Here is an 18808-nt window from a genome sequence, read left to right on the forward strand (position 1 = left end):
GTAAGGAAAGGAACAAGTGTTCATTAACCATTTACTATGTGCAGGCAGTAGGTTTTACAAATATCTAATATGATCTTCACAAGCATTTTGCAAAGTCTGTACTATTACTATCCCCATTTTCTTCATTGCTCAATCATAGTCAGTCATGTTAGAATATTTGTGTCCCCACTTGGAATTTTCTTGGCAAAAATATTAGAAAGATTTGTCATTTCCTTCTCTAGCACTCCCATTTTATAGCTGAAGAAAATGAGGCAGACAGAAATTAACTGACTTGCCCAGGGCCACATACGTAGGAGAGAATTCTATACCTGTCTCAATTCTGGAAGAGATCATTGAAAAGATGTTTGGCGAATATCTAGCAAATGATTATTGAGTTAATTTGATTTCATTAGATGCAGATCTTGCCAGACTAAACTCACTTCTTTTTTTTTTCTCCTTCCTTCCTTCCTTCCTTCCTTCCTTCCTTCCTTCCTTCCTTCCTTCCTTCCTTCCTTCCTTCCTTCCTTCCTTCCTTCCTTCCTTCCTTCCTTCCTTCCTTCCTTCCTTCCTTCCTTCCTTCCTTCCTTCCTTCCTTCCTTCTTCCTTCCTTCCTTCCTTCCTTCCTTCCTTCCTTCCTTCCTTCCTTCCTTCCTTCCTTCCTTCCTTCCTTCCTTCCTTCCTTCCTTCCTTCCTTCCTTCCTTCCTTCCTTCCTTCCTTCCTTTTCTTTTTGCCAGGGACATTACAATGATAGAAATGGGTAGGAGCCATGGAAATGTTGTTGTTATTATGTATTCAAAGCAGTTGATAAAGTGGCTCCAAAAAGATGGAGATGTATGTACTGAATGGATATGAAATTGGCCAGAGGTCAAAGAACAATTGTTAATGGTTCCTGCCTGCTTGGTATCATGTCTCAGGTAGAATGCCTCAGGGATCTGCCTGTCTGGGGTCCTGTGCTATTGACATTTTTATCAATGATTTGGATAAAGGCATAAGTGACATGCTTATCAAATTTGCAAATGATACATAATTGGGAGGGATAGCTAAAACTCTGAATAATAGAATTAAAATGTCAATGTATCTTTACAAGTAGGAACATTAGGCTGAATCTAATAAGATGCAATTTAAAAGGAATAAAGATCAACTCTTAGAATTGCATTTTTAAAAATGACTTTAATAAGTGCAAGACATATAAGGCTTCAGAAGACAGCTATTTGATTGACTGAGAAAGATCTGGTGATAGTGTACTATAAGGTATGAATCAGACTGTCATAAAGCATTTATTAAGCACCCACTTTATTATGGTTTTTTCAGTAATGTCCAACTCTTTGTGATCTCTTTTGTCATTTTCTTGGCAAAGACATTGGGGTAGTTTGCCATTTTCTTCTCCAGTTCATTTTATAGATAAGAAAACTGAGGCAAACGGTTAAATGACTTGGCCAGAGTCACACAGCTAATAAATATCTGAGGCCAGATTTACGTCCAGTCTTCCTGACTCCAGGACTGGCATTCCATTCCACTGCACCAATAGGTTTGAGGGGAAGAAAAACATCCTAACAAGAACTATCCTGAAACTGAATGACTTGCCTCAAAAGGGTAGTTTTCTCTTCTTTGGAGAGATTTAAGGTTAAATGACCACTTGGTAGACATGTGAAATTGAGTATTCTTTTTGGGGCATTGGCTGTCAAACTCTTTTTAAACATCATAATTCTCTGATTCTATGAAATTCTATGAAATGTTCTTGGCAAAAAAGTGAAAGATTACTAGGGCAGAGTGATATATATTTTAGAAGATACCAATATCTGTTGTTTATATTTATTTATTTTTCTTTGTTACAAAAGGCAAGCTAAATCTGGAAAAGAAAGGGCAAGGTTGTTGTAAGGTTCAAATGAGATAATGGGTATAAGACAATTTGCAAAACTTAAAAGTGCTATTGCAAATGTCAGTATTATTACTATAATTGATTATTCAGATTTTTTTCTTTAATTGGGTCCAATTTTGTGACTTCATCTGGAGTTTTCTTGGCAAAGATACCAGAGTGGTTTGTCATTTCTTTCTCCAACTCATTTTATAGATGAGGAAACTGAGGTCAAACAGGATTAGGTGGCTTGCCTAGAGTCACCCACACAATAAGTATCTAAGGCAGGATTTGAACTCAAGAAGAAGTGTATTCCTGGCAGGTCTAGCATTCTATCCACCATATCACCCTAGCTGCCCAATTATGATAATAGTTAAAAAACCATATATAATAATTTCATTTATATAGCACTTTATTTTGTGCCAGGCTTACTGTGTGTACATAGTAATTTAGTAATATTTTAAAATTATTTCATTTGAGAATTGCACATGTTTAACATATATTGAATTATTTGTCATCTAGGGGAGGGGGTGGAGGGAAGAGAGGAAAAAATTTGAAACACAAGGTTTTGCAAGGATGAATGTTGAAAATGCATATGTTTTGAAAATAAAAAGCTTTAATAAAAATTATTTCATTTGATCCTCACAATAATCCTGGAGAGTGGGTGCTATTTTCTTTTTATCTCCATTTAACAGGTGAGGTAAAGTGACTTGCCCTGGATCATACAGCTAGTTAGTGTAGTACTTAGTATAATAAATAAAGTAAGTGTAGAAGGGATGGATTTTAATTTGGGTCTACCAATTCCAGGTCTAACACTATGACATCTAGAGTCTATGACTATGATTATGATTATGATTGATTATTAGTCAGTCACCAGTCTTCCAGTCTAGGGATGACTTAATTCCTTGAGCCTACTACCACTCTCCTGCCAAATTTAAGCAATGTTTATAAGAGCATTACATGGGTGTGAAGGAAAATATTTAACAACTCTTTCAACAACAAAAAAAACAAAAACAAAAATGCATGCACACATTTTAAAGTCTAATTTGCTTTATTAATATCTCCTTAAATCTAGATAATCAACAAAACAATAAATCAAGTACTGAATTGTAGTGTTTCTGAGGTGCAACTGCTCATATTTAAAATTTTACAATGGGCTCTCTGATCTGATTTAATCTGAAATGGCTCCTGCCCTCCCCCAGGAGAAAAGATGTTTTTGGAGAACTAACCACAAAAATAAATGTTGTTTTTTAAATGGGGGTGGGAAAAGGAAAAAAAAAAGAAAGTTACATATAACTTTATTGTATGTTTAAAAGGAATAGCAAGTTTTACATACTAGATTTTAAGTTTTATCTTCATCCATTTTTCCCCTATTCTGCTACATTATGGAAATGTTTGCTTTTATTTTATTAAGTTTAGAATATAAATAAATAAAAGAAGGTAAGTTCTCAGAGAGCATGTGTGATTTTCTTTACACCAATACCTAGCATAATGCCTTCTATGCTGTAATGTTCAATAACATTATATTGAGTGGAATGATGTTTTTAAAATAGAATTTTATTTTTTTCTAATTACATGTAAAGACAATTTTAAACATTCATTTTAAATAAAATTTTCAGTTCCAAATTTTCTCCCTCCCTTTTTACTCTGTCCCTTCCCTAAGATGATAAGCAATTCTATATAGGTTATATATGTGCAATTATGTAAAACATATTTCCATATTAGTCATGTGTGGAAAAAAGAAACAGTTTGCAAAAAAAAAAAAATTAGTTTGCAAAAGGACAAAGCAAAAAAGTGAAAATGTTTCCATCTGTATTCAGGCTCCATCAGTTCTTTCTTTGGATTTGGATAGCATTTTCCACCATAAGTCTTTTGGAATTGTCTTGGATCATTGGATCATTGTATAGTTGAGAAGAGCTAAGTCTTTCATAGTTGATCATAGCCCACTGTTGCTGTCATTGGTACAATATTCTCTTGGTTCTGCTCACTTCACTTTGTATCACTTCATGTAAGTCTTTCCTGGTTCTTCTGAAAACTGCCTGCTCATCCTTATTTTTTTTTTTTAAATGGAATAATGTTGAATGGAATTAAACTGAATAAAATGGCCTTAGAGAACAATTATAATGACAAAAATTGAACAGTTGCCTGTATCAGATTACTTGCTGTCTTGGGGAGAGAGGTGGTAAGGGAGAAAGAAAGAATAATTTGGAACACAAAGTCTTACAAAAATGAATGTTGAAAATTATCTTTACATGCATTGAAAAAAATAAAATACTGTTGAGGAAAAAAAATGGAAAAATTCCTTATTGCCTACTAGCTATAAGTAGGAAGAATCTGGTCAAGGTGAGCAAAAGTTGGAGAGGGTGGCCTTTATTTTGCCATTAAAGTTGTCTCCTCAAATAAGGGATAAGTTCTCCCAGGGTGGGGTAGTGTTTGATTAGTAGTCAAGGAAACTTGAATTTGAATCCTAGTTTAGACACTTGCAACCTGAGTGATCCTGAGCAAGTCACTTAATTATTTTTGGGTACAACATTCACATTTGCAAAATGGAGATAATAATAGCAGCAATTTCCAAGATTGGCTGTGAGGATCAGATGATATAATGTATAATAAATATATTTATATAAATAAAATGATATAAAGTTCTTTACAAACCTTTAAGATTCTCTATAAATATTAGTTGGTATTATTTTCATATCTCCAGAATTTGAGACTAGCATTGTCATTATCCCCTACTTAAGGTGTGAACTTCATTTAAAAGTCATTTCTTCCAGGACATTTTCCCTAATTGCCAACCCTACTCGTCATCAGAAAATGATCTTTCTTTAGAGAGTACTTTGTCTGTCTCTCATTTGCTTGGAAAGTTTTTGTTTATATTCTGGACATTTGTGTATATCTCATCTCTCTTTGTAGATAGTAAGCTTACTGAGGACATGGATCATTTTCTGTATATAATTGTATCTTTTGTGATATCCAGCCTAGTGCTCTGCATGTAGTAGATATTTAACAAATGTTTGTTGAATTTGGATTTAAAATTTTTTTAAAGGTAGATTTGCATTTTTAAAAAAATATTTTATTTTTCTCCCAATTACATGTAAAAGTAGTTTTCAGCATTCACCTTTTATAAGGTTTTGAGCTCCAAATTTTTCTCCCTCCCTCTCTTTCCTCTCCAAGACAGCAAACAATCTGATATAGGTTTTACATGTTCAATCATTAACATTCATTTAATTTTTTGAATTTTTTGATTTCTAATTTTCTCCCTTCTTTCCCCTCTCCCTGAGAAGGTAAGCACTTTGATATAGGTAATAATATATGTACATGTATGTTTGATAAATCTGGAGGTAAATTAAAGGAAGCAGCTGTGTCATTTGGGCTTGGAGCTCTCTGCTGTTCTGCTTTAGGGAAGATTTTTAGAGTTGTGGGGCTAGGACCTTCCTATTTGCTTGTATTTGTGTCCCCAGAGTTTAATGTGCTGTCTGGCACAATAGTAAGTGCTGTGGCTGATGCAGACACCAGATGATGTGGGCACCGAATGTTGGGGTTCGGTCATGTGGAGAACCCACAGTGTCCATTCTCTTTGGAAAAAGGGAGATTTATTTAGGGAAGAGGTTACAGGAAAAATGAAGGAACATAATAGACACCAAGAAAGGTAAATGTGAAATAGAATTGGGAGAACATAGAAAAGGGTTTTAATAATTAATGATGAAAAGGGTGAGTTCCTTAGTAGAACTTGGAATTCAACAGGAGAATTACCCTCAGCAAAATTCTGAAAGGCCTCAGCACTCTAAAAGTTAGCTAGCAGAAGTGGGGTCAGGGGCATAGTGGGGATAGGAGAGCGATGGCATGAGGAAGGGGTAAGGGCAAAGGCACTACAAGGCATCGTGCCAGTGGCAGACTGATCCAGAGCGCAGTAAGTAGCAATGCCATGGGCTGTAAGTTATTTTATAGGGAAAATTTAACACCAGGGACTTGAGATAACTTGCATTTCTGACTGGATTACACCAGAGGTTGGGACCACAGAATTTAACTGATCTTGATTATCAGAGCCTTCTTCCTGGAAATAATTGCTATTAATTCTTCAGTTCGCTATTCAGGACCTCATCAGTAAGTGCTTAATAAATGTTCAATTTTAATGAAAGTAATCTACCAACAAAATAGATCAGTTTAAAACAGATTAAAACAAAAAGTCATCTTTCCCACCGTGCTGCTTTAAGTAATGGGGTAGGAGCAGATGCCTGGCTGGGGTGGGGAGGGGTACTGAGGAGGAAGAGGTGGGATGAGGGGGAAAGGATGAGTTAACCCAGTTGAGCTGTTCTAGAGTCAGTGCTGGCCATAGCCCGCAGGCCAGTGTAGATAATCAGAAAGGTAGACAATCTCCCCCTCCCCCCAACCCCACACAGTGAATTCTTGCTATAGAGACATAAACTCAGCCTTCTGGTTACATATTCCCGTCATGTATTTTAGGGGCTTTGAAGGAAGGTGTGGGTTTCCTGCATCGTGAGATCTGCTGAGAATTTATAGTATGGAGTGTTTTCATTTGACTCATCTTGATGTAAATTGTGTCCCCCTTTAACCTTTGGGGGGGCCCAGAAACTGCGGCTCCCTTTGAGGGGAACTCCTGAGTCTCAAACCCTGGGAGGGGCCACACGCATTCATAAGTAATCTCATTTAATTGGAGATCTTGGCCAGGGACATAATTGCTACCCTCTATTGAATTGGAGATTAGACCCTGGAACTGCTCCCAGCTTGGGAGCCTGGGCAAACCCTGATAAAGCCTCAGAAGGTTGATGAAAGGTGACTCTGAACCTCAAATCTTTGCAGAAGTCCTAACAGGATTTTGCCCACTGATGAGGATATTTTCTTCTTAAGCAAACCCATCTTTGCAATTGTCCTAACAGGATTCTTTGCCCATTCAGAAAGCTGTCTTCTAAATGCAATCCCCTCTTGCTACAAACTTCAGGTTTGGAAATTCTTTTGCAAGGGAATCTGCAACATCCACCAGAAGGGATCTCTTACCTTCAGTTCTCGAACCTCATCATCATCAGTACTCCACCTGAGCAAGAGAGAGGACAAAGGGGGTGTAGGGGGAGAGGGAGGGAGGGAGGTAGAGAGGGAGGGAGGGAGGGAGGGAGGGAGAGAGAGAGAGAGAGAGAGAGAGAGAGAGAGAGAGAGAGAGAGAGAGAGAGAGAGAGAGAGAGAGAGAGAGAGGAGAGAGACAGAGACAGAGAGACAGAGACAGAGAGAGACAGAGACAGAGATGGAGAGAGAGACAGAGACAGAGAGAGAGAGAGAGAGAGAGAGAGAGAGAGAGAGAGAGAGGAGAGACAGAGACAGAGAGACAGAGAGATACAGAGACAGAGACGGAGAGAGAGACAGAGACAGAGAGAGAGAGAGAGAGAGAGAGAGAGACAGAGAGAGAGAGAGAGACAGAGAGAGAGAGAGACAGAGAGAGAGAGAAAGAGAGAGAGACAGAGAGACAGAGACAGAGACAGAGAGAGAGACAGAGAGAGAGAGACAGAGAGAAAGAGAGAGAGACAGAAACAGAGAGAGAGACAGAGACAGAGAGAGAGAGACAGAGAGACAGAGAGAAAGAGAGAGACAGAGAGAGACAGAGGAGAGAGAGAGAGACAGAGAGAGAGAGAAAGAGAGAGAGACAGAGAGACAGAGACAGAGACAGAGAGAGAGACAGACTGAGAGAAGAGGAAAAGAAGAGATGAAATGGGAAAGAGGAAAGAGCTGAGTGAGAGAGAGAGAAACGGAGGAGGTGGGAGAAAAGAGACTGGGACACTGAGACAAAGAGAGATAGCAAGATACAGACAGAAAGACTGAGACAGAAACAGAGACAGCAGAGAGAGACAGAGACAGAGACAGACACACACAGACATATACACCCAAACACTGAGACTGAGAGAGACAATGGAGCACAGAGGCAGAGACAGACAGATTTAGCTGCCCCTAGAAATAGAGACCGAGAGAGGGAGATTCCCCCCTCACCCTGGGGGGCCTGAATTCTGTTCTGAGCTGAGGACTGAGTGGTTTTCTGAAGGAATGCATAACAAAGAGCATACTTTGGACTGGCTGCTGGGCCCCATGCCCTTGAAAGTTATGTAATAGCTCACTACTGGAGCAAAAGGCACACCTTGCTCAGGTCCCTAGGACCCCATCAAAAAGCAATTGATCTTTGACTTTACCTAATTTTCCAGTTTATTCTTTTATGTGAGAGAGCCTGAGGCTCCTTCAGTAAAGACTTTGGTTGGAAACAGGCCTTGGGAGATCCCGAAGCTCATTGACTCCTAATACTAGGAGCTGGCTTGATCAGAGCAAGTGAATGAAGCCCTAGAGAAGCCTGGCATGGGGCATGTCCCTCTGGCACCACAGGAACTCACCAGTTGCCCTGCTCACTTTTTATTCTCTCTCGTTGCTGTCTCATTCGCTCCCAAGAGTTCAGCAATTGCCTTTATGCAGATGACTCCCTATCCAGACTGAATCTCTCTTTCTGACTCACATTACTATTTGTCTGCTAGAAGACTCCCGCTGAATGTCCTGTTCAGCTTCTCCAACTGTATTTTTTTTTGGTTCTGATAAGAACCAGTGATTTTTCATCTGTGAGAAGAATATTCAGGAGAAAATTCCCTCTATTAAGGGTTTGACTCTTCATGGCCCCATTTGGAGTTTTCTTGACAAAGATACGAGAGTGGTTTGCCATTTCCTTCTCCAGTTCAATTTACAGATGAGGAAACGGAGGCAAACAGGATTAAGTGATGACAAGTGAATGTCTGAGGCTGGCTTTGAATTCAGGAAGATGAGTTTTCCTGACTCCAAGCCCACTACACACTGTACCACACCACAGTTCTACAATGTATAGTTTTCTGAGGACACTGAGAAATTAAATAATTTTCCCAGGCTCATACCCAAAGTATGTGTCAGAGGCAGGTCTTGAAGTCTGTCTGTCTACAATGTTACGCTATCTCTCCTCAAACTTAAAATATCCCAAATGGAAGTTATCTCTCCGCCCCGCTCACCCACAAACTATTCATCTCTAAACTTGACTACCTCTGATGAGGACGTATCAATATTCTCTCCTCACACTAATCCATCCTCCATTCAACTTCCAAAGCAATCTTCTTAAAGCACTTGTCTGTCTATATTATTCCTCTACTCAATAAACTTCAGTAGTCCCCCATTACTTCTACAACCAAATATAAAATCTTGTTTGGCTTTTAAGTAAGCCCTTCCCAATCCTGACCCCTTCCCATCTTTTCAGTTTTTTTGCAATTTATTCCCCTTCATGTACCCCATGACAATGCTCTTCTTGCTTTTCCTTGCTTATGGCACTGCATTTCCATATGATCTTTCCACCATATTGTTCAACATTTGTTTACTAAGAATGACATTATGAGATAAAATTTTGTCTTGCACTTGAATTGAAATGAGACAGATTTGCACATTGTCTCTTCCAGTCATCTAAGTCCTAAAGCAGGACAAAAGTCAAGACATATATGGGGGGTTTAGGGAGGATAAGCACCTCTGATGTGAGGGCTTGCTGAGCCCTTTTCAAGGATGTTCATCTACTGTAACGTGCTCTCCTGGCAGTTACAATTATTAGTCTAATAACCGGTAGCGCACTCAAGAACAGCCACATGAATCTTAAAAGCCTTTATTATACCTACTCACATAATGCCCTAACTGATGCCCTGACTTGTTGGTTCCCGAGTGAACACCTGGTCAGAAGACCCACTTGTTCACTACCAAAACCCTTACTCTTTTGGCTACCCATCTTGGCTGGCCACCCAGGCTAGGGAGCCAGAGTGAAGAGCACCAGGTTAAAGAGGGCGGTTGCTGCCTGCAGTGGGCTTACATAGGGCCTGTGAGGTCACACACACAGCCAATCAGCGAGAGAGTCACCCATTACGAAACTATCTCAATATGGCCAGGATCCCGCCCAAGGGCAGTCCTAATATCCACAGAAATTACTTCTGGGCCTCAATCTCCCGATGCACTGTGGCACCCATTTAAAGGGCCCTTACAATCTACTTTGAGGGTCCTCCTGATTCACCCTTCTCTCACCCGTGACTCCAAGAAATTAGTGTTCATGATGAAGCAGGTTGCGGTCCCTTTAAGAAACTATTTCTTTTTGATCTGTGATCCCTTTCAGCTTCTTCCTGGGCATATCCTCCCTAGACAAGTTATCTTTCCAGGATGCCAGGGCCTTTGATTCAATTAGAAATCCTGGTAAAAAAGCACCCCCTTGAAGTGTTGGTAATTCCAATAGGAGATCTGGGCTGATAAGAATCTAAGCCCAGGAACCTGGGCTGTCCCAGTCCCCATTAAGACCCAATATAACAGCTTCCCTCAACTAAGGTCTTTGCAGATGGACCTCGGTAGCTCACTTAGGTGCCAGGACCCTTCTGCCCACCGAGAAAGCATTCTCAGTGCAAAACTCCATTTTCCAATAGATCTGCCACTACAGAAGTCGGTCTCTTGGCAAACTGATTTCTACCAACAATAAACTTTCATTTTGCAACTAATATTCAGGAATGAATGAATTCTTTCACTCCTAAAACCTGCGGCTGATTTAAAGGGGATTCTTAAGGTCCACTAAGCGCTAGACCACCAGGAATCTAGACCACTCAAACCACGTCATATTTATGGTTCCCTGACCAGGAATCCCGAAAATCTGGACACTCTTGGGTTTTGAGCTGTTGGAGCGGTATCCTCCCAGGGAGAATATCTGCCTTCTCAGATAAAAAACCTTCTTTTGTCTCAGTCTCTAAAGATAGTGGACCCCCAGACCAGGTTTGGGCTGTGAGCCGTGTTTTCCCTGTGAGAATATCTGCATTTTGTGACAAAAGGCCTCCTAGTGGAACCAGGAAATCCCGACAATCTGAATAAGGTAAAAATTTTTTTCTTCTCTATTCTGTGGCAGACACCCAAACCACCTGGGCTAGGCTTGGGTTGTTGTTAGAGCTTTATGCTGGAGCACAATTCTCGGGGGATGCCCTATGTGAATTGCTGTTGGCTGCCTTTCACTCTCTGTATCTAGAGACGTCTAGACACATGAGAGATGGTGTAAGATTCTGGAAAATTAAAAGCTTTTACCTGTCCACAATCTAGAAACACCTCTGCTTCTATAATCCTTCCTTGAGCAGACATATTTGGCTTGAGAAAATCCTCTAACTGTAAAGCTTAAGATGCTTAGGCTTTGCTGGAAGGGAATCAAGCTCCCTTTTCCCAGCCCCTCCAGAGACAAAGGACCTTCCTTTGCATCTCTAGGCACTCCTAAAGCCCTTTTTCTCCCACCAGACGGGAATCCTGGGCCTTTCAGCTTTTCCAGGATTCTGATTTTAAGCTCTGCCCTCAAGCAGAAACTCTGAGACTTGAGAGGAAGTGTCTTTCTAACAAAGCCTGACCAAGCAGAAACCTGGTCATTACTCTGACCAGCACTCTCTTTGATCTGTCCTGTGGAGATATACTGAGGAAGCTAGAGAAGCCTCGCTTGAGCCCTCAGGCTTCTCCCACTCTGCTGTTACATACAGCTCCTGGGGTCTTTAATGACCAGGCTGCAGCCAGGAGGAGAAAGGTCACAGAACTAAAGCGGAGACATCTCTCTACTCTTGGCTGCTAGTCCCAGGACAGGGGTTGAACAGTCTCATGTCTTGCTCTCCAGCAAGATTTTGGGATTTGGTCAGCTCCCCCTTCCTCAATTTCCAACGTGAAATCAACAGAGGAGCCCTTGCTATTCGGGTAAGATGGTATCTTTTTCTCCCCCACCCTCTCGCTGGTCTTTCCTTCCCCTCCCCCATAGAGTGGGGATCACAGAGGAATCAAGGCCTTTTTGCAGACCCCTCCCACATGGCTTGGTAACCTGTCATTTAAATGCCCTATCCTGTCCCCTTATTGAGGTATTGTATAGTGGGAAGATTGGGGGCTCAATCTTATCTTCTCAAATCTTCAGAAAAAATTTTCACCAACTTTTAATTAACAAGTTTACCTGCAGTCTGGACAAGTGGGCCATGCCCCTCCCAGACCCTTTGCCTGGCCCTTAAAGGAGCCGAAGTCTGGGGAAGCAAGCTTGTCCCATACATTTTAAAACTGGACTCGGTTTCCCTGATTTTGTGATCTTGCCTTAAAGCAGTGCCTTCTGTCACAGACTTTTAACTGAAGAAGCCTCAAAACTATGCTTTTGCATGCTCATGGGGCTGTCTACAAAGACAGGGGATGTTCTCCGGTTTTTCCCTCCAGTATGTGTGTTTTTGTATCAGAAGTCTCTGATAGCTAGAATTCATTCCCCTTTCCTCAATCCCAAGCTTCCTTCCATACACACCTCAGGCACTGGAGGCCTGCTTGGATCTGTGCAGTTGCTAGCAATCCCTTTTTGAAATTACTTTGTGTTTCTTTGATATAAGGGATGTATGAGTCTATGGAAGATATATATACACTTGCAGAGATTAAAAGGTTTGAGAGACACAATTTCTGGGTAATTTAATCACTTTATTAATAAGGCTAGTACATTTATTCATAAAAGGATGGTCATTTGGCCATCTTTTTTAGATAAAAGACCCCACATGGTGGAAGGCTCACAGTTTATATATGTAATTTTGGAACACAAGTGATAGCCAATTCTGACTGGTTAACAATTAATGAAAGAAATGAGAGTTTGAGACTAATATCATGTCATCCTTGGACAGAGAGACCATCTCTATATCGGGATAACCCTCCAGCCATCCAAGCCTGAACAGAACTCAACATCTGCCCTGCCTGAATGGTGTCTTGAACAGGAATGATAGTTCAATGTCATTATCATCACAATCCTACAAGAGACTGAACTTTTTTTTTTTAACTCTTTTTTTTTCTTTAAAAAAAAATCGATTTTTTTTTAACACACATTGCTTTATGAATCATGTTGAGAGAGAAAAAATAAAAACAATAAAGAAAAGCCATAGGACAGAAAAAAAAAACAGAAAAAAGAAGTGAACATAGCATTCATTTTCCATAGTTCTTTTTCTGGATGTAGATGATATTTTCTATCCAAAATTTATTGGGATTGCCTTGGAAAGATACTGAACTTTTAAAAATTAGAATTTTAGAAAAATTCTGGATCTTCCCAAATCATTGATTATTAATGATCATTTCTCTCATCCTCATGGATTTTCAAAATGTGCAGATGTGGTTCATGGCATAAAAAATTGATTTCTGCCTTGAGGGAAGCAAAAGAAAGGATGAAGCTGTAGGCTTACTCCTTTCTTAACCTATCTGCAGAGTGACATCAGGCCAGAAATCTATCTCACTGTTCCTTCAAAGATGGGGTAGAAGTATGATAGATTGAGAATGGGGGTAGAAAGCTAATACTTTCTTTTTTTTTTTTTTCCCTTTTCTGAGGCTGGGATTAAGTGACTTGCCCAGGGTCACACAGCTAGGAAGTGTTAAGTGTCTGAGAGCAGATTTGAACTCGGGTCCTCCTGAATTCAGGGCTGGTGCTCTATCCACTGGGCCGCCTAGCTGCCCCAGCTAATGCTTTCTTGATTGTTTTAAAGAGTATCTCTTAGCTTAAACTAGTCAGCCTAGCTCTTTCCCATCAAACATTAGTTATACAAAAGGTAGTAAGTAGAAAGTAAACCCATATATCCAAGCAGAAAAATAACAATAACACACTAAAAGAAGTTGTACAAATTAAAATATACAAGAAAATACACAAAAGTGGATGAGGTCTTTAGAAGGGAACAAGATGAAATTTCAATTGAAATCAAAAGAGAGACCTGAATTTCACTCAAGATTTCCCTCTGGAATATAGGATAGTTTACCTCTCAGACCTGTGGAAGAGAATGAATTTATGTCCAAAGAAGAACTAGAGATCATTATTGATCACAAAGTAGAAAACTTTGATTATATCAAATTGAAAACTTTTTGTACAAATAAAACTAATGCAGATAAGATTAGAAGGGGAGCAATAAATTGGGAAAACACTTTTACAGTCAAAGGTTCTGATAAAGGCCTCATTTCCAAAATATATAGAGAATTGATTCTAATTTATAAGAAATCAAGCCAATCTCCAATTGATAAATGGTCAAAGGATATGAACATACAATTTTCAGATGAAGAAATTGAAACTATTTGTAGCCATATGAAAAGATGCTCCAAGTCATTATTAATCAGAGAAATGCAAATTAAGACAACTCTGAGATACCACTACACACCGGTCAGATTGGCTAGAATGAGAGGGAAAGATAATGCTGAATGTTGGAGGGGATGTGGAAAAACAGGGACACTGATACATTGTTGGTGGAATTGTGAATACATCCAGCCATTCTGTAGAACTATGTGGAACTATGCCCAAAAAGTTATCAAACTGTACATACACTTTGATCCTGCAGTGTTACTACTGGGCTTATATCCCAAAGAGATTTTAAAGAAGGGAAATGGACCTGTATGTGCAAGAATGTTTGTGGCAGCCCTCTTTGTGGTGGCCAGAAAGTGGAAACTAAGTGGACGCCCATCAATTGGAGAATGGCTGAATAAATTGTGGTATATGAATATCATGGAATATTATTGTTCTGTAAGAAATGACCAACAGGATGATTTCAGAAAGGCCTGGAGAGACTTACATGAACTGATGCTGAGTGAAATGAGCAGGACCAGGAGATCATTATATACTTCAACAACAATACTGTATGATGATCAATTCTGATGGACATGGCTCTCTTCAACAATGAGATGAAACAAATCAGTTCCAATAGAGCAGTAATGAACTGAACCAGCTACACCCAGCAAACCACTATGTAGAATTCCCAATTCCTCTAATTTTATCCACCTGCATTTTGGATTTCCTTCACAGGCTAGTTGTACATTATTTCAAAGTCCCATTCTTTTTGTACAGCAAAATAACTGTTTGGACATGTATACATATATTGTATTTAATTTATACTTCAACATATTTAACATGTATTGGTCAACCTGCCATTTTGGGGGGGGAGGAGGGGAAAAACTAGAACAAAAGGTTTGGCAATTGTCAATGCTGTAAAATTACCCATGCAAATATCTGGTAAATAAAAACCATTAATTAAAAAAAATAAATGAATGAATGTTGATTTACTAAGCAAGAAAAAAAAGAAGAAGAAAATGGCAAATCATTAATATCTTTGCCAAAAAAACCCCACAAAGGATGCTATGGCTATGAGTTCAAGAAGATTCAGATATGACTGAGCAAAAACAATAGATGAGAGAAAACACCATGCTTTTGAAAGAACCTATTCTATTTGATAAATGGTCAAAGGGTATGAACAGACAATTTTCAGATGAATAAATTAAAGCAATTTCTAGTCATATGAAAAAATGCTCTAAATCACTATTGATCAGAGAAATGTAAATTTAGACAACTCTGAGTTAACACTTTCACATCTCTCAAATTGGATAAAATGACAGGAAAAGATAATAATAAATGTTGGAGTGAAGTGTTTTAGCTTTTAGGGAAGATGTAGCAATAACCCTAAGGCAATCTGACCTGATCTTGGGAATGCTATGGTTCCACAGATAATGCAGGTGGTCAGATAACAATCTGTGGACCAGTAATAACAAAGTTTCTGAGATCATAATGGGATGCAAATAGGACTGCTACTCAACTCTACCTCTAAGACCACTCCTCAATTCTACCTCTAAGCCATAAAATTATGATATCAGTGACAAGAAGTACCTGATCTCTCTTTTCCCTATAAATATCTCTTCTTCTGATTCTTTACTAAATTCTTTTGGAACTTAGCCCGCTTTAATTGGCATTACAATTATAATAAACTTTGCCTTTTGACTTGGAGATGGATCCAAGTCTGAAAATTCTTTTGAAATACTTGAAACACTGATCAGGAAGCCCAATCTTTTTGGGGTCTCTTTGAACCCGAACAGAAGGGAATGTGGGAAAAATGGAATATGAATACATTGTTGATGGAGTTGTGAAATAATCCAGTCATTCTGGAGATGAATTTGGAACTATGCCCAAGGGGCATAAAACTGTACATACCCTTTGACCCAGGAGTATCCCTATGGAGTCTATATCCCAAAAAGAACATAAAAGAGGGGAAAGGACCCATATGTGCAAAAATGTTTATAATATCTGTTTTTGTAGTGTCAAGGGACTTGAAATTGATTAGATGTTCATCAGTTAAGAAATGACTGAATAAGTTATGGTATATGAATGGAATGGAATATATTCTTTAAGAAACTATGAACAGGCTAATTTCAGAAAAGCCTAGAAAAGAGTTACATGACTGATGGGGATTAAAGTGAGCAGAACCAGAAGAACAGTGTACATGGTAACAGCAAGATTGTGTAATGACCAACTATGATAGACTTAGCTTTTCTCAGCAATATGGTGATCCAAGACAATTCCAATAGACCTGGGATGGAAAAATGGCATTCCCATCTGGAGAGAGAATTATGGAGACTGAATGTGGGTGAAGACATGGTATTTTCACCTTTTTGTTTGCTTTTTCTTGTGTTTTTTTCACTTTTATTCTGATTTTTCTTGTACAACATTACAAATAATGGAAATATGTTTAAAAGGAGTGTTCATAACCTATATCAGATTGCTTGCTGTCTTGGAGAAGGGGAAAGTAAGGTAATGAAGGAGAAAAAATTTGGAGCATAAAATCTTACAAAAATGAATGTTGAAAATTATCTTTACACGTATTTGGAAAAATAAAATGCTATTGAGAAAAAGTAGAACAAAGAAAGGGCCTCGAGAAACATATATTGTGCTTCTTTCCTCTTTTCTTTTGTGTTCCACTATTGTGGCAGCTCAGTGAAAGAAGAAACTGGCAGAAAAATTTGTCCTCTTTTCTTAATGGAGCTTGGCAGAATATAGGTACACTGGTTATTGCAATGGAATGTTGGAGTAAGGGCTAAAGGAGATTACAGCAACAGGAAAATTCCTGAATAAGGCCCAGAGCACAAATCTGTGGGTTAATTTGTGTGCCATATTAGAGCACAGAGGCTGGTGGGGTTGGAGTGCTGAGTGAGTGTGAGAGGGATTAATATCTCCACTGTTAATTCTAAAGGCTGTGAAGCTTCCTGGTTTTTTTGTCCTATGAACTCAGCTGTAATTGTTCTGTTGGGATCTTGTGAGTTAGAGGGGACTGGAGAAGATGTCTAGTTCTCCATCCAGTGGTTACAAGATCTGGACCGTTCCTTCACAGAGAATGCTGGGGTGTACTTGGTAAGAGTAATAACTGCTCTGAGGGACCTTTCGTGGCTCAAGAGGAGGTGGGTAGCTTTCACAATTGGAGATGCTGAGGAAGTGAGAAAGAACAAAGGTAGGGCTGGTTGTGTTGGAAATAAATCCTACCATTGGGCATCTGGTGAAAGGATGTGATAGATTTCATTTCCCAATCTAAGAGTGCCTGGCTACGTACTCCTTGGTCACTTGTTTCAGGGGGCTCTGATCCTCACTTTGGAGACTATTGTTATGGAAGACAAGTGTTTATATTACAAGTCAGTTTTCTTTACATAAGAAATGGGAATTCAAATATAGCTTGCTTCTAACCTAGGCCATGAAGAACAATGAGGTGTTGAGCATAAAGTGCTGTATCTGGCCTGGATGGGATCACATTCTGTCCCTGAGGAAAAGCTTCATTGATCTTAAACAATCACTTGTTCTCTTAAGGATCTTAGGGGTCACAACTATAAAATGGGAGTAGTTTTAGATGACCTTGTAGGCCCACATAGTGACTAGTGTAATAACCTGCAATCAGGAAAGGTTGCATTCAAATCTGACCTCAGATACTCAGCAAATCACTTAAACTCTGGCTCGGTTTCCTGATCTGTAAAATGGGGGTGAATACCAGCATCTATCCCCCAGGAATTTTGTAAGGATAAAATGAGACAATATTCATAAAGTGCTTTGCAGACCTTAAAGTGTTACATAAATACTAGTTATTATTGTTATTGTAATTGTTAATTTCTTTTCCTTTTTTTTTTCCCCCAAGGCAATCAGGATTAAGTGATTTGCCCTGCCAGTAAGTGTTTGAGAATGGATTATGAATTCAGGTCCTCCTGACTCCAGACTGAATGCTGTATCCACTGTGCTGTGTACCCCTAATTTATTTACTTCTATCTTCCATAGTTGTTGAGATAAGGCTCATATGAAATAATGTAGATTAAGTGATTTATGAACCTTAAAGCCATTTTTACATAGATATCAGTCACTATTATAATCTTTCAATACAGTGTACTATCTTTGAATGTTGAGATTATTTCTTCTTACATTTGCAGAAAATAGTACGATATCTTCCACATGGTAGGTGCTTAATAAGTGTTCTTCAACCTGAATATTAAGGATACTAAATTTTTAAAAATTAATTTTTATAATTATAACATTTTCTTTGGCAGTACATATGCATAGGTAATTTTTTTTTTTTTTTTTACAATATTATCCCTTGTACTCCCTTCTGTTCTGAGTTTTTCCCCTCCTTCCCTCCACCCCCTCCCCTAGATGGCAGGCATTCCCTTACATATTAAATATCTTATAGTATATCCTAGGTACAATATATATGTGCAGAACCGAATTTTGGTGGTGGTGCTGCAAAGGAAGGATTGTATTCACAAGGTAAAAATAATCTGGGAAGAGAAACAAAACAAAACAAAAAAAAAAAACAATGCTCACCGTTTACACTTATTTCGAGTGTTCCTTTTTCTGGATGTAGCTGATTCTGTCCATCATTGATCAATTGGAATTGGATTAGCTCTTCTCTATGTTGAAGATATCCACTTCCATCAGAATACGTCCTCATACAGTATCATTGTTGAAGTGTACAGTGATCTTCTGGTTCTGCTCATTTCACTCAGCATCAGTTGATGTAAGTCTCTCCAGGCCTCTCTGTATTCCTCCTGTTGGTCATTTCTTACAGAACAATAATATTCCATAACATTCATATACCATAATTTACCCAACCATTCTCCAATTGATGGACATCCATTCATTTTCCAGT

Source organism: Sminthopsis crassicaudata, chromosome 2 (assembly GCF_048593235.1).
Source record: "Sminthopsis crassicaudata isolate SCR6 chromosome 2, ASM4859323v1, whole genome shotgun sequence".
In the NCBI taxonomy this organism is placed as follows: Eukaryota; Metazoa; Chordata; class Mammalia; order Dasyuromorphia; family Dasyuridae; genus Sminthopsis; species Sminthopsis crassicaudata.